Raw genomic sequence first — 17,766 nt, forward strand, 5'->3', positions numbered from 1 at the left:
TCTTAACCCTTTTGATCATCCCCTTGTCCCCTCTAATGATCTTTGTGATTGAAAAACAGGAGAATCTTTCCATGCAAAAGAAGCAATATCGGTCTCGAACATGTGACCTTCGCGTTATTAGCACGACGCTCTAGCCAGCTGAGCTAATAGGCCTTTCATATTTGAAGTTATTCACTTATACTTGTAAAATTAAATAAGACTTGTCTCCCTCCTGGAGAGAGAAGAAGAGTAAGATCACCGGAGCCATTTTTAGTTCCTCGCTTATACTGATCTTGTGAATCACAAGAAAAAACCATCTTTGCTCAATGGAGCGATCGGCAAAATGCTACAAGCCTATAGCAGATCTTGGTCCTTGGCTATCTAGATTCCCATTTTACTGTCCTTGTTTGTAAGTGTCTGTCGCTCTTTGGGCCTTTTTGTCATTGTTTCGATGATTTGATGCGTTACACAAATCATCCCTGTTGCGAGGGAGGAAGAGAATGGGATTCAACACACTTGGATTATGCTCGAGGCTGCAGAGTTATACAGGGCGCTGGCCGCAGCCGAGCGTGATCGTGGGTGTGCCACTACCGAGCGACGTGCAGCACTACTCAACAAAACTGCTGCGCAGTCAAAGCTACCTAAGCCGTATACAATACAAGAGTACAGACTCCATAACTACCTTGACCAACACCCCCCCGCAGTCGTGACGTCGGCGGCGGCGACGCAAAGACTGGACCGGAAGTCGGAGAAGACCTCGGACGGCAGCCCCTTCGTCATAATATCCGCGAGCTGCTGTCGTCTGGGGATGTGAAGAACCCGGAATTCGCCAAGCGCCACACGCTCGCGAACGAAGAGAATATCCAGCTCGACGTGCTTCGTCCGGCGATGATGGACGGGGTTAGCCGACAGGTAGACGGCGGAGACGTTGTCGCAATACACCAGCGTGGCCTTGTCGACGGGAGAGAACAGCTCACCAAGTAGCTGCCGGAGCCAAACGCAATCGGCGACAGCGTTCGCGATGCCACGGTACTCGGCCTCGGCGCTGGAGCGTGAGACGATGGCCTGACGCTTCGAAGACCAAGAGACAAGGGCGTCGCCAAGGTAGACACAGAAGCCGGAGGTGGAGCGCCTGGTGTCAGGACAACCAGCCCAGTCGGCATCCGTGAACGCTCGCAGGTCCAGCACACGCGAGGCGCGAAGGTGGAGGCCGAGGGCGGGCGTGCCGCGCACGTACCGGAGCACACGCTTGATCAACCCGAGATGGCACTCGCGGGGATCGTGCATGTGCAGGCAGATCTGCTGGACGGCGTACGCGATCTCCGGGCGCGTGATCGTCAAGTACTGAAGGGCGCCTGCGATGCTGCGGTAGGCAGACGGATCGGCGACGCGAGGGCCGGCCGCGGTCGGCAACTTACCCTTGGTGTCGATCGGCGTGGGAGACGAGCGGCAGGTGTCCATGCCGGCGCGATCCAGAATGTCAGCTGCATACTGCTCCTGGCAGAGGAAGAAGCCCGCCGGCGTGCGCGTGACCCGGATGCCGAGGAAGAAGTGCAGAGGACCGAGGTCCTTCATGGCAAACTCCCCGGTGAGCTGAGTGACGACATGGCGGAGCGCCGCAGGCGAGGACGCGGTGAGGACGATATCGTCGACGTAGAGCAGTAGGACTGCAGTGTCGCTCCCATGGCGGCGTGTGAAGAGCGAGGAGTCGGAGCGTGTCGCAGAGAAGCCGATGGACCGAAGGAAGCCGGTGAAGCGGAGAAACCATGCGCGCGGCGCCTGCTTCAAGCCATAAAGAGACTTGGAGAGCCGGCAAACGTGATGAGGCTTGGCGGCATCGACGAAGCCCGCCGGCTGAAGACAATACACCTCTTCGTCCAGGGTGCCGTGCAGGAAGGCGTTGGATACATCAAGCTGATGGACAGGCCAATTCCGCGACGCGGCGAGAGTAAGCACCGTACGGACAGTGGCGGGCTTGACGACCGGCGAGAATGTCTCGCCGTAATCCACACCAGCGCGTTGTCGGAACCCGCGGACAACCCAGCGGGCCTTGTAACGCTCGAGAGCTCCGTCGGCCTTGATTTTGTGTTTGAACACCCATTTGCCGGTGATCAAATTGGCGCCGGGGGGCGAGGCACCAGCTCCCAGGTGCGGTTGCGCACGAGAGCTTCGAACTCATCGCGCATGGCAGCAAGCCAACGCGGATCGCGAACGGCAGCACGGACCGACGAGGGAACCGGCGAGACCGCATCAGATGAAGTAGCGGCGACAAGGCTGGTGTCGTGGTAGCGCGGGTTTGGACGAAGAACACCAGTCTGGGCACGCGTGACCATACGCCGTGGTACAGGTGGTGGAGCAGTAGAAGACGACGGCGCGGAGGAGCTGCTCGACACTGGGTGCACGCGTGTGGAAGGCAAAGGGCCGTCAACAGACGCGCGTGCCTGGGCCGTCGATCGCCGCATCAGCGGCTGCATGCCGTTGCATGGCGGGCAGGCTGGGCGGTGAAGACTCCAAGCCGCCGCTGGACGAGGATCGAGCGATGGAGTTTGAACGCGCCGATCGCGCGCGCTGCATGCGCACGACGGAGCTGTCCAGTGGCGATCCAGAGGCCACGGGCGAAGGCGCACATGGGGCACGATCGCAAGCCCGCTCATCGAGCGCGGGCACCTGCAAAATGGGCGGAGCAATCGCAGGCGGTGGCGGAGCGGCGGCGTTAGAGGGGGAGGGAGGGGCGAAAGGGAAGACCGTCTCGTGGAAGTAGACATGGCGAGAGGTAATGACACGGCGCGAAATGGGATCGAAACAACGGTAGCCACGGTGGTCAGGTGGATATCCAAGAAACACACACGCGAGGGACCGATAATCGAGTTTGTGTTTAGCCGTGGAAGTAAGGTTGGGGTAGCACAAGTACCCAAAGACTCGGAGTAAAGAGTAGTCAGGAGCGACTCCGAGGAGGAGTTCGTGCGGGGTGCAGGGTGTGGTAGCATGGCATGGCCGGCGGTTGATTAAGTACGTGGCAGTGCTTAGGGCTTCAGCCCAGAACCGAGCAGGCATGGACGCATGGAACAAAAGAGCGCGAATGCTGTCGTTGAGCGTGCGCAAGATGCGTTCTGCCTTCCCGTTTTGCTGGCTTGTGTAAGGGCAGGAGAGGTGTAGATGAGTGCCATGCCGAGCTAGGAGAGACCGAACAGCGGCGCTATCAAACTCACGTCCATTATCTGTTTGAAGAGAGAAGATGGGAAGCTGGAACTGCGTCTGCACATAAGCATAGAAGTCTAACAGGACTGGAAGCACATCAGATTTTCGCTTGAGTGGGAAGGTCCAGACGTAATGGGTATAATCATCTAGCACAACCAAATAAAATTCATAACCAGATATGCTTACAACCGGGGATGTCCATACATCAAGGTGCAAAACATGAAAAGGGAACATGCTACTGCTGGAGGAACAACTAAAAGGTAGACGGGCATGTTTGCCCAAACGACAAGCGTGGCAGGAGTGAGGCGCGGACTTGCTGAACCCAACAGAGAGGTGGTCGGCGACGAGGCGAAGTGAAGCATGTCCAAGACGCTGGTGCCATAAGTTGGAGTCGACGGCGTGATACTCGGCGTCGATGTACACGGCGCGCGCCAGCTGATTGTTGCGGAAGATGTCGTCGAGGGTGCGCCACACGGTCAAGGCGGTGTCCTCGGGCTGCATGACCGCCTCCTGGAGCTCCGGCGAGATAGTGGAGTACAGCCAGTGGACGACGGTGTGGTCCGCCATCTGCCACTCAGGATCACGGGGGCGAGGGACCGCCGCGGCGGCGTCGACGTGCGCGCCGAGCCCGAACATGCCGAGCACAGTATCAAAGTGGCGCCTCCACTGAGAGTAGTTGCCGGCGAGAAGATCCAGGGCGACAGGAACGTGGCGGCGAATATCGACAGTTTGGAGGATGGCGGAGGGAACCGACGGTGGAGGAGGAAGGATAGGTGGGGCGACGGGCTGGGCGACGGGAGCAGCCTGCTGGAGTGGTTCGGCGTTGAGGACGCCAGCGGCCGCACCGAGAACACCGGCGGCGCCGTCGACAGAGGAGCGAGGGGAGAGGACAGGGTTGTCATCCATGGTGGAAGCGGAAGCGGGATCGGGAGCCTGCGAGAAGGGATTGAGCAGGTCCGAGGCGTCTGATACCATGTTGCGAGGGAGAAAGAGAATGGGATTCAACACACTTGGATTATGCTCGAGGCTGCAGAGTTATACAGGGCGCTGGCCGCAGCCGAGCGTGATCGTGGGTGTGCCACTACCGAGCGACGTGCAGCACTACTCAACAAAACTGCTGCACAGTCAAAGCTACCTAAGCCGTATACAATACAAGAGTACAGACTCCATAATTACCTTGACCAACAATCCCTTTGTCGTTGTTGAAGAATTATGGACTTTATGTTGTCGTTGTTGCACTTGGGTTGGTTCTTAAGAAAAGGGATACCCCATATGTAACAAGATTGGCTGCTCTAACCCTTTCTGTCATCCCTTTGTCCCCTCTAATGATGTCTTTGTGATTGAAAACTAAGAGAATTTTTCCATGCGAAAGAAGCGATATCGGCAGCGCGTGTTGTATATGTTTATATCATGTGACGTGTTACTAGAGCGGAGTGGGGTGCTTTAAGGAAAGAAGGGGAGGATTTGCGAGGAAAGAAAGGAACATATGAGCGCGTTGAGAAAAGAAGGAGCCCGAGGTTTGGACTTGATCCATGGCACCTGAGGGATGAACACACAGTGACTGCAGCCGTTTGGAACAGTGGGAGGACGGCCTGAAGCTATTTCTGCTCCAGGTGCTGTCCGTTATCTTCTTTTTGTTTTGTTGTTCTTTATCTCTTGAATTGCAGTACCGCCGGCCTAATCCATCGTATGGAAAAAATGAAAAGGAAAAGGTTGGTATGATGTTTGGTGGTTTCATACGAGCTAAGCACCAGGAAAGTGGAAACAAGTGCAGACCTATTACAGTTTAAACAGGAGCCAAAACTGAAATAAATTAAATCCATGACAGCAAAAAATTGGGGCGAGAGAGGCTCGAACTCTCGACCTCAGGATCACTCGCTTTAGCTATGAGACCTACGCGCTAGCCAACTGCGCCACCGCCCCCTTATGCTATTGCTTCTTATCCAAATTTAAGATTAATATCATTTCTCAAGCCAGTAAAACAGTATGGTCCAAACCCCAGCTTTGAGGCATAAGTTAGAGACCTAATTCTACCAATCAGTTCAAGATTCCAACGGCCCCACGGTTCTCAAGATAAGAAAATATGGAGCCTACTTGTGAAGGTGCACTCTGGATCCATCATTCCATCAAAAGTGTACTTTGGGGGCACAAATGGACCACCATGTGATCCAGCCCTTGCACTTCCTTTATTCATGTTCATCTGCCAGCGAACCAATCTATCCGATATGAAAATAGATAATGGCAATCCAAGTATGGATTTATGCATCGATATTCTCATCACACCTCGCATCATCCAGGTAAGTATGAAACAGCATCATTAGTATAATGTTCACCTTGAAGCAAGTTGCTAGCACTGAATGGTATTTCTTTTTACATCCTTAGCAAGGATGATTTGAGCGTATGGCAGATTTTAGGAACTACATCATGCATACAGTAACTAGTAATTGTTAGCAGTCCACATCCGTGCCTTATCCATGGAAAGAAAGGAATTTTAAACCACAGAGTACCAAGACTCGATCCTGAACATTGATCTTATTGGTTTTTAATTATAAAAAATGCAAACAAAGTCTAAGAAACATGAAACCCGGCATTGGTGTCATTATATCATCCCTAGAGGGTACTGTAAAATTTGGAAAGGTTTCACAAATATTGTGATGTAAACTACATCAAATTTGTTATTTCGAGCGGTAACGAGCCAGGTTTTAAGGCGTCAAATTTATGCGGCTCTGATATCCCACCTCCCAACTTATTTTCCTTTGTCGCCGACGTGCCATTAGCAACCGCCTCCTCCTCTCCCCCACCTCCCACCACTCCTCGCCGCTCCAGCCTGCCCCGCCCCTCACAAGATGCATTGGAGATGAAAAAATCATATCACTTTGTGACCTGCAAAACTCAAAATAGTTTGCTCGAATAAAAAAAACTAAGGAATTGGGCTATGAGCACAGAGAGACCTTCGGTGACGAAATTCAAGATCTGGTCATCCCACCTCCAGGTGAGATGTCACCATCCACTGTCACCATAGGGGCTCGGCAAGGGACGGGGTGTCATAGTGAATAGTGATTAATCTATAATCTTCTTTTTACGGCAGAGTTCCATCATCTGTTGCTGCCAACTTGGTCCTGGACTGGACTTGTTGTAATCTTGTTTCCTTGATGATTGATCGATAGCTGAAGCGTGAAGAACACAGATCGTCACTGACTTACTGCAACCTTCGCCTTGAGGTGCCTTCACTCTTTTTGTAGCAAACATGCTGCCCAAACAACATTTATTTGGTTGTGAGAAAAGAAAAAAGAGGACAAGAACAGATAAGTTCATTGGATTGCAGAAGGGAGTTGTGCATAAATATGTTTGTAAGGAATGAATCTACTGATAATCTTGAGGAATTAGATGGCGCTGGTGCTGAAGAACAACAACCTGTTGAGAATGAGACCACAGTTGAGGAAAATAATGCACATGAGACTCCTACAAATCTGAGTGGCCGTGAGAATCCTGCAATTGTAGATGAACAAGGATCTTCTCCTTTTGATATCTATGACGCCAGAAACTGGAACTCTCTTGAAAATAAATCAAGATAATATTAGCAGACATTTTTCGTACACTTACTACACTGTCATTAATGATTTTGCGTCAAAAAAAAAAGAATTGGGGCGAGAGAGGCTCGAACTCTCGACCTCAGGATCATTCGCTTTAGCTATGAGAGCTACGCGCTAGCCAACTGCGCCATGCATACAATAACTAGTAATCCTCTGCGGTCTATATTTAGGCCTTATAGAAAGAAAGGAATTCCAAACCTCGGGATACCCAGACTCGACCCGAAACATGAAGCTTACTCGATTTCATAATAAAAAATGGAAACAAAGTCAGAAAATATGAAACCTGGCATGGTGTCATAATGTCATCTCTAAAGGGTGAGCTAAATTTTTTAGAAGGTATTCACAAAAGTTGCGACGTACATTGCTCAGAAACTGAAAGAATCTTGGTTTCAAGAGGGAATAGGTCAGGTTTTAACGCGAAGAGTCAGTTGCTTCATCGGTTGTCCTAGATTTTTTTAGTACACCCAACATGCACCATCACATATTCCATGCCAAATTTTGGTATCTTTCCGGGCTTAGTTGCTATATTTAGGCCATTAACTGCACTTATGGGCATTTAAATGATATATAATTCAAGTTTTAACAGAGAGTGCGTGAAAAACTTGGCAAAAGTGGGTTGAAAAGAGAAGAGACTAAGTAAAGAAAATAAATGAAAAAAAAGAACGAAACTAATGACTGTAGAGTGTTCACACTGGGTAAAGCCACCTAATGAAGAAACACAAAATTTGGGCGCTTCGTCTTGATTGGTTGGAACGGGGTGGGTGTGGATCAATGAGGTGGCATCACATGATAGATTAGCACAACAAAATTTCTCCTCTCTCTCTCTCTCTCTCTCTCTCTCTCTCTCTCTCATCTTTCCAATCTATCTCATAGGCTACCTACAATTGCTCTTTTTTGTCACAGGTGCCGCTGTCGCCCCCTACCTTTGCCGCTCCTCCTCTTCTTCTTCGAGAATCCATCAGGAGATATATATATCTATACTACTACATAGTGTATGAGTTTTGAATGATAGCTAAAGCATAAATCCTAGCCGTTGGTCTCTTAGATCTAATGGTTGAGACTTGAGGGATTCGCAGTGAACAGTAACCGCGGCTGCTTCTAATTAATGGGTTCTGGAACCATCGCCTCCCACTTCCCCGCTTTCCTTGCCATTGTTGCATGTGTCAGGGAGTCTGACTGAGACCCGAGTACGAGTATGGGGTGGGAGGAGAAACAAAAGTAAATAATATATGGGGTCCATCTAGAGAAGGCCAATTTGGCTCCCGGACTCAGCTGCACCCGCGCCGACGAAAAAAATCAAAACAAATACTAGAAAAATTCAAAAAATTCAATTTTTTTGTGTGGTAGATAATTTTATGCATGAGGTTCGCTGCAAATACATTTGAGCATCTCTCGGCAAAAAAGACAAAATCGGGGTCTGTAAAAAAGTTCACTGTTCATGAACTGTTTTGACCCACTTCTGAGCAGGAGCATCTGAGCCTGGGCTCAGACGCGGATTTTCGGTCCCAATTTGGCTCCCGGGCTCAACTGCACCCGCTTCGATGAAAAAAATAAAAAAAATACTAGAAAAACTTAAAAAATTCCAATTTTTTTGTGTGGTAGATAATTTGATGCGTGAGGTTCGCTGCAAAATTCAACTCATTTGGACATTTGAGCATCTCACGGCAAAAAAGAAAAAACCAGGGTCTGTAATTTTTTTTACTATTCACGAACTGTTTTGATCCGATTTGTCTTTTTTGCCGAGAGCTGCTCAAATGTCCAAATGAGTTGAAATTTGCAACGGTCCTCACGCAACAAGTTATCTACTACACAAAAAAATTGGATTTTTTTGAATTTTTTTAGTATTTGTTTTGATTTTTTTTCTGAGCGGGAGCATCTGAGCCTGGGCTCAGACGCGAATTTTTGGTCTATCACATATATCTTTATTTCCTTTCGTTGGAAATTTCTAGATGTCACTAGACCACAAGAGTTGAATCATACCAATTACAAATTTTCTGTTAATTCATTTCTGCATGTGTACATCTACAATATTTCTTTTGCTCTGAATTCATTGCAAAGTATTATATACCTTTTTTTCTTTACTAGAATAATCGGGACAATATTGTTAAGAGGTGCATTGCACGTGTATACATACTAGTAAGCCATGGTAGACGTCATCACCGGACGCATGACGACCTCCTAATAACGAGCTGGTGCGCCCCTCCCTCTTTATCCCTTGCAAGTCGTCCCCACCAGTCCGGGCTCTTGCTGCTCCGTGAGGTGTTGTCTCCATCGCGACTAGTGTTGGAAATATGCCCTGGAGGCAATAATAAATGTTATTATTTATTTCCAGGTTTGTAAGTCATATTCATATTTCTATGCAAGAATTGATATGGCTTTTGAATGTGAGATTCCGAGGAAAACTCATATGTATGTGTAGAAACATAAACGCATATGGCTTTTGAACGTTCCTAGTCTCGCCTCTCCATAGTAGGAGATTACACAGTTCAAACAATTAGGAATTTTTCTGAAATTAAAATAAACAAAGAACAATCTTTGAATTCAAGAACAATTACTAATTACTAAACATTGATTTTGCCTTTTTGTTATAAAAACTAATAATTATGTATTAAACTAAAAAACTAACTGCCGCTTATTGAAAATTATTTCTTAGTCCGAATCATACTAGATTTTTGTGATATAATATAATTTCTAACTATACAACTTATACATAGAAAAATTATCCTAATCCATTTTCCCTCTTGAATCCTTTAGTTTTCATGAGCTCATGAAAATTTAATACAATTAATTTCTTATTATCCATAATGGATTTACCTGGACCAATAGATGAGATTCTTACGCTATTTGGGGGATTTTTTGTTCTACTAGGGGGTTTACGAGTAGTATTACTTACTGACCCAAGTTATTCTGCCTTTTCGTTGGGACTAGTTCTTGTTTATGCATCTGTATTCTGTTTTATTATTTAATTCCTACTTTGTAGCCGGCGCACAACTTCTTATTTATGTGGGAGCCATAAATGTCGTAATCATATTTGCTGTAATGTTCATATATCGCTTAGGATGGTCTAAAGATAAGAATCTTTGGAGTATTGGAGATGGGTTCACTTCACTCGTTTGTATAACTATTGTTCTTTCACTAATGACTATTATCCCAGATACATCATGGTAGAAGGGGATATCTAAAGCATCATGTATTCATGTTGGACATGTGTGTTTGGGTGTCTATTCCATGTGCTTTCATCGGCAACGATCTATAATTTATTGTGGGTTTATCTCCACAAATCTTGGAATATAATGTTGTCACTTCTTGCAATGGAAAACGTAAAGAACACACGTCTTGTGAAGATAGTGGATGATATGCTTGTCTTCAAGAATGCTATCAGCCTAGAATCATAAACCCGGCCAAAATTGCAACCAGGTTTCGTGGTTTAGTTGGTTTCCGGTTCGAACCCGGGCGAATCCACTCACCTAATTTCTTAATTTTTTTTTCATATTTTTACCATTGTGTTGAGAAAAAACAAAAAAGAATGGCCCATACAGGTCTCCAACCTGTGACCTTCGCGTTATTAGCACGACGCTCTAACCAGCTGAGCTAATAGGCCTGTTGTACAATTCATTTTTTTCCATACAATATAACCCTTGTGGTATGATGAAAAGAGTAAGAAGATCACCAGAGCTCTTTTTTGGTCCTTTATTATACTGATATTATCAACACAAGAAAAACCATCTTTGCTCGTTGGAGTGATCAGCAAAATGCAGCAACAAATCTTGGCCACCAGGATTCTCATTTCACTGTCGACGTTTGGAAGTATTCGTAGCTGTTGGAGCCTTTTTGTCATTGTTTCTGTGATGGGACGGGTACGCAAATCATCTTGCAACAGCTACATAGTGATGAAAGCCATATGCGCAAGCGGGTAACTAATGTCAACTATATATACCCGATCTAAGCGCTCTAAGAGAAAATAATCACTCTCGACTACGGGATCATAGGATGCACATAGCCAAAAAAGAGGACAATGGAAGAAGTACTACATTTTTCATGGTATCCCCCCTTCTCTATTATTATCGGCTAGGAGCATACCGGCTGGCATGGAGCACCCAAGTCGCCATATCAAATACTGGCCACGTCGCTTAACAGATCATCATCACGTGAATCATTAGTTCGCGACGTTTAAAGCCATGGAAGTATACACGGGGATAAAAGTTGTATATCCATCTTATGATGAGAAGAAAATAAAATAAGAAGAGGATGAATCATAAGAAAAATCATCACAAGGAGCAAGTAGGAAAATCATCTTTGCTTGAAGGATGCATCTACACAATACAGCAATAGTTCTTTGCCCTTATCTAGTTTCCCATTTCACTGTCCATTCTCGTAAATATTTGTCTTTGTTATTCATCCTCCCCCACAGATCTCACACTGCATACAACCTCCAGCACCCAAAGCAATGGCGAATCAGGGAGGATCCGTCGGGAAAGCCATGGGGAAGGAGCACGAGGAGGTGGACTCGTGCGACTGCGGTGATGGGAGCAACCGTAAGCTGCTAAGGGGGAGCTCGTCCAAGGCCAATGGATGGGCTGCCATGGAGGTCCAAGAGGGCGATGTGGTGGTGCTCGACCTCTCCAAGGAGAGGGCTGCCATGCGCACGAGGTGGCTTGCGTGGGCTTGTTCTTCTCGATGCAAGCCTTCAGCGCGGCCGGCCTCTTCAAGGAGCTCAAGGACAAGTGGGAGCTGCGAGGCAGACTCCTTTACACACAGCTCAAGAACAACAGGTACATGCTGGAGTTCGAGAAGGAGGGTGATCTGGGTTTCATCCTCGACAACGACCCCTGGACACACCGGGGCGATGCCTTCCTAATCGTCCAGGTGGACGGCATCATTGCACCAGGTGATGTGGAGATCGCCCATATGCCAATATGGGCCCAAAGTTATGATGTTCCGCCCCTCATGCTGTCCAAGGAGGTTGGTCAGCAGCTAGGAGCAAGGCTGGGGGAGGTACTACAGGTTGACACAGATAAGAATGGTAGAATTCTAAATGAGTTTATCCAGGTTAGAGTGAAACATGATGTAGATGAACCTCTTTCTCGTAAAATCAGGACTAGAGAGTTAGCTGAGAATGGTAGGGAAGAGAATGAGTTGCATATCCTAGAGGTTAAGTATGAGAGGGCCCCTCGCTTCTGTGCGTACTGTGGGCGTGTCGGACATGGCCAACACGACTGTAAGCTGCCGGAAGACCTCCAAAAGATGAGGTTCACGATAGCAATGCGCGCCTCTCCGTTCAAAAAGAGCAACAGTTTGAGTGGTGTGTTAGTGCCAGAGGCAGGAGGGGCCAGACGCTTTCTAAACTTTGGCTCAGGGAGCGAGGACGAGGCAAAGCGGGAGCCGAGGGGACAGATCATGACCTGCTATGAAGGAATCACAGAGCAAATCCTGTCCGATCCGGGGGTTCGGGCGGCAATCGCAGCTGTCAGTGCTATCAAAGTGGGGGATGGCAGTAAGAAGGCACACGCGACCAAGCTGGGAAGTAAGGAGAAGGGCACACCAAGAGGGAACACACTGATGAAAGGAACTGAAGTGCAGCCGGGCTCGACCCCAACACTGCCTGCTATGCCTGATCAGTTGCCGTATCCGCCAGGCTTTGGCCCGCTACCTCAGTACAATCTGCTGGATACCCCGGTTCATGTGAAGGCCGCAGTGATAAGCACCGGGCAAGGAACTGAGGAGATGCAGTTAGGTCTGGGAGGGGACATAGAGCATGTGAAGGCTACCAAGGAAGGTATGGCTGGGGAAATTGTTACAGGTACAGAGATAGTGTTGGAAATATGCCCTAGAGGCAATAATAAAATGGTTATTATTATATTTCTTTGTTCATGATAATTGTCTATTATTCATGTTATAATTGTGTTATCTGGAAATCGTAATACATGTGTGAATACATAGACCACAACATGTTCCTAGTGAGCCTCTAGTTGACTAGCTCGTTGATCAACAGATAGTCATGGTTTCCTGACTATGGACATTGGATGTCATTGATAACGGGATCACATCATTAGGAGAATGATGTGATGGACAAGACCCAATCCTAAGCATAGCACAAAGATCGTGTAGTTCGTTTGCTAGAGCTTTTCCAAATGTCAAGTATCATTTCCTTAGACCATGAGATTGTGCAACTCCCGGATACCGTAGGAGTGCTTTGGGTGTGCCAAACGTCACAACATAACTGGGTGGCTATAAAGGTGCACTACGGGTATCTCCAAAAGTGTCTGTTGGGTTGGCATGAATCGAGACTGGGATTTGTCACTCCGTATGACGAAGAGGTATCTCTGGGCCCATTCGGTAATGCATCATCATAATGAGCTCAATGTGACCAAGTGTCTGGTCACGGGATCATGCATTATGGTACAAGTAAAGTGACTTGCCGGTAACGAGATTGAACGAGGTATTGGGATACCGACGATCGAGTCTCGGGCAAGTAACGTACCGATTGACAAAGGGAATTGAATACACGATTGATTGAATCCTCGACATCGTGGTTCATCCAATGAGATCATCGAGGAGTATGTGTGAGACAACATGGGTATCCAGATCCCACTGTTGGTTATTGACCGGAGAATCGTCTCGGTCATGTCTGCATGTCTGCCGAACCCGTAGGGTCTACACACTTAAGGTTCGGTGACGCTAGGGTTGTAGAGATATTAGTATGCAGTAACCCGAAAGTTGTTCGGAGTCCCGGATGAGATCCCGGACGTCATGAGGAGTTCCGGAATGGTCCAGAGGTAAAGATTTATATATAGGAAGTCAAGTTTCGGCCATCGGGAAAGTTTTGGCGGTCACCGGTATTGTACTGGGACCATCGGAAGGGTCCTGGGGGTCCACCGGGTGGGGCCACCTATCCCGGAGGGCCCCATGGGCTGAAGTGGGGAGGGGAACCAGCCCCTGGTGAGCTGGTGCGCCCCTCTTGGGCCTCCCCTGCGCCTAGGGCAGGAAACCCTAGGGGTGGGGGGCGCCCCCCTTGGCTTGGGGGGCAAGCCACCCCCTTGGCCGCCGCCCCCCTTGGTGATCCCATCTCCTGGGGCCGGCGCCCCCCAGGGGCCCTATATAGTGGGGGGAGGAAGGGCAGCCGCACCCTAGCCCATGGCACCTCCCTCTCCCTCTCCAACACCTCCTCCTCTCCGTAGAGCTTGTCGAAGCACTGCCGAGATCCCTGCTGCATCCACCACCACGCCGTCATGCTGCTGGATCTCCATCAACCTCTCCTTCCCTCTTGCTGGATCAAGAAGGAGGAGACTTCTTCCCCAACCGTACGTGTGTTGAACATGGAGGTGCCGTCCGTTCGGCGCTCGGTTATCGGTGATTTGGATCATGACGAGTACGACTCCATCAACTCCGTTCTCTTGAACGCTTCCGCTCACGATATACAAGGGTATGTAGATGCACTCCTTTTCCCCTCGTTGCTAGATAACTCCATAGATTGATCTTGGTGATGCGTAGAAATTTTTTGATTTCTGCTACGTTCCCTACAGTGGTATCAGAGCCAGGTTTATGCGTAGTTACTATGCACGAGTAGAACACAAAGAAGTTGTGGGCGTAGATGTTGTCAATTTTCTTGCCACTACTAGTCTTATCTTGCTTCAGCGGCATCGTGGGATGAAGCGGCCCAGACCGACTTTACACGTACGCTTACGTGAGACAGGTTCCACCGACTGACATGCACTAGTTGCGTAAGGTGGCTAGCGGGTGTCTGTCTCTCCCACTTTAGTTGGAGCGGATTCGATGAAAAGGGTCCTTATGAAGGGTAAATAGAAATTGGCATATCACGTTGTGGTTTTACGTAGGTAAGAAACGTTCTTGCTAGAAACCTATAGCAGCCACGTAAAAACATGCAACAACAATTAGAGGACGTCTAACTTGTTTTTGCAGCAAGTGCTTTGTGATGTGATATGGCCAAAGGATGTGATGAATGGTATATGTGATGTATGAGATGATCATGTTCTTGTAATAGGAATCACGACTTGCATGTCGATGAGTATGAAAACCGGCAGGAGCCATAGGAGTTGTCTTTATTTTTGTATGACTTGCGTGTCATTGAGTAACGTCATGTATATTACTTTACTTTATTGCTAAACGTGTTAGCCATAGAAGTAGAAGTAATCGTTGGCGTGACAACTTCATGAAGACACGATGATGGAGATCATCATGATGGAGATCATGGTGTCATGCCGGTGACGAAGATGATCATGGCGCCCCGAAGATGGAGATCAAAGGAGCAATATGATATTGTCCATATCATGTCACTATTTGATTGCATGTGATGTTTATCATGTTTTGCTTCTTATTTGCTTAGTACGACGGTAGTAAATAAGATGACCCCTTATAATAATTTCAAGAAAGTGTTCCCCCTAACTGTGCACCGTTGCGAAGGTTCGTTGTTTCGAAGCACCACGTGATGATCGGGTGTGATAGATTCTAACGTTCGAATACAACGGGTGTAAGCCAGATTTACACACGCAATACACTTAGGTTGACTTGACGAGCCTAACATGTACAGACATGGCCTCGGAACACGGAAGACCAAAAGGTCAAGCATGAGTCGTATAGAAGATACGATCAACATGAAGATGTTCACCGATGTTGACTAGTCCGTCTCAGTTCTCACGTGATGATCGGACATGGCCTAGTTGACTCGGATCATGTTTCACTTAGATGACTAGAGGGATGTCTATCTGAGTGGGAGTTCATTGAATAATTTGATTAGATGAACTATCATGAACTTAGTCTAAAATCTTTACAATATGTCTTGTAGATCAAATGGCCCATGCTAATGTTCCCCTCAACTTCAACGTGTTCCTAGAGAAAACTAAGTTGAAAGATGATGGCAGCAACTATACGGACTGGGTCCGGAACCTAAGGATCATCCTCATAGCTGCCAAGAAAGATTATGTCCTAGAAGCACCGCTAGGTGAAGCACCCATCCTAGAGAACCAAGACGTTATGAACGCTTGGCAGTCTCGTGCTGATGATTACTCCCTCGTTCAGTGCGGCATGCTTTACAGCTTAGAACCGGAGCTCCAAAAGTGTTTTAAGCAACACGGAGCATATGAGATGTTCGAAGAGCTAAAAATGGTTTTCCAAGCTCATGACCTGGTCGAGATATATGAAGTCTCCGACAAGTTCTTCAGCTGTAAGATGGAGGAAAATAGTTCTGTCAGTGAGCACATACTCAAAATGTCTGGGTTGCACAACCGCTTGACTCAGCTGGGAGTTAATCTCCCGAATGATGCGGTCATTGACAAGATCCTTCAGTCGCTTCCACCGAGCTACAAGAGCTTTGTGATGAACTTCAATATGCAGGGGATGGAAAAGACCATTCCTGAGGTATATTCAATGCTGAAATCAGCGGAGGTGGAGATCAAAAAGGAACATCAAGTGTTGATGGTGAATAAAACCACTAAGTTTAAGAAAGGCAAGGGTAAGAAGAACTTCAAGAAGGACATCAAGGGAGTTGCCGCGCCCGGTAAGCCAGTTGCCGGGAAGAAGCCAATGAATGGACCCAATCCTGAGACTGAGTGCTTTTATTGCAAGGGAAGTGGTCACTGGAAGCGGAACTGCCCCAAATACTTAGCGGACAAAAAGGCCGGCAACACTAAAGGTATATGTGATATACATGTAATTGATGTGTACCTTACCAGTACTCGTAGTAGCTCCTGGGTATTTGATACCGGTGCCGTTGCTCATATTTGTAACTCAAAGCAGGAGCTGCGGAATAAGCGGAGGCTGGCGAAGGACGAGGTGACGATGCGCGTCGGGAATGATTCCAAGGTCGATGTGATCGCCGTCGGCACGCTACCTCTACATTTACCTATGGGATTAGTTTTAAACCTCAATAATTGTTATTTAGTGCCAGCTTTGAGCATGAACATTGTATCAGGATCTCGTTTAATTCGAGATGGCTACTCATTTAAATCCGAGAATAATGGTTGTTCTATTTATATGAGAGATATGTTTATGGCCATGCCCCGCTGGTGAATGGTTTATTCTTAATGAATCTCGAGCGTAATGTTACACATATTCATAGTGTGAATACCAAAAGATGTAAAGCTGATAATGATAGTCCCACATACTTGTGGCACTGCTGCCTTGGTCACATTGGTGTCAAGCGCATGAAGAAGCTCCATGCTGATGGACTTTTAGAGTCTCTCGATTATGAATCATTTGACACATGCGAACCATGCCTTATGGGCAAAATGACCAAGACTCCATTCTCCAGAACAATGGAGCGAGCAACCAACTTATTGGAAATCATACATACTGATGTGTGCGGTCCAATGAGTGTTGAGGCTCGCGGTGGCTATCGTTATGTTCTCACTCCCACTGATGACTTGAGTAGATATGGGTATGTCTACCTAATGAAACACAAGTCTGAAACCTTTGGAAAGTTCAAGGAATTTTAGAGTGAGGTTGAGAATCAACGTGACAGGAAAATAAAGTTCTTACGATCAGATCGTGGGGGAGAATATTTATGTCACGAATTTGGTACGCACTTACGGAAATGTGGAATCATTTCACAACTCACGCCGCCTGGAACACCTCAGCGTAACGGTGTGTCCGAACGTCGTAATTGCACTCTATTGGATATGGTGCGATCCATGATGTCACTCACCGATTTACCGCTATCATTTTGGGGATACGCTCTAGAGACAGCCGCATTCACTTTAAATAGGGCTCCGTCGAAATCCGTTGAGACGACACCGTATGAATTATGGTTTGGGAAGAAACCTAAGCTGTCGTTTCTAAAAGTTTGGAGATGCGATGCTTATGTCAAGAAACTTCAACCTGAAAAGCTCGAACCCAAGTCAGAAAAATGCGTCTTCATAGGATACCCTAAGGAAACCATTGGGTATACCTTCTACCTCAGATCCGAAGGCAAGATCTTTGTTGCCAAGAACGGGTCCTTTCTGGAGAAAGAGTTTCTCTCGAAAGAAGTAAGTGGGAGGAA

General features: G+C 47.5%; 2 non-coding genes across 2 annotated transcripts; both read right to left on the reverse strand.

Moving 5' to 3' along the window:
• Positions 1–5,013: 5,013 nt before the first annotated feature.
• Positions 5,014–5,100, reverse strand: TRNAM-CAU. Its single transcript is given in 2 exon segments — positions 5,014–5,049; positions 5,063–5,100. It is a non-coding gene; the product is annotated as a tRNA-Met (tRNA).
• A 5,197-nt stretch (positions 5,101–10,297) lies between these two features.
• TRNAI-AAU lies at positions 10,298–10,371 on the reverse strand. Its single transcript has one exon. It is a non-coding gene; the product is annotated as a tRNA-Ile (tRNA).
• Positions 10,372–17,766: the final 7,395 nt, after the last annotated feature.

The sequence above is a fragment of the Triticum dicoccoides genome, chromosome 3B (assembly GCF_002162155.2).
Source record: "Triticum dicoccoides isolate Atlit2015 ecotype Zavitan chromosome 3B, WEW_v2.0, whole genome shotgun sequence".
Taxonomy (NCBI): domain Eukaryota; kingdom Viridiplantae; phylum Streptophyta; class Magnoliopsida; order Poales; family Poaceae; genus Triticum; species Triticum dicoccoides.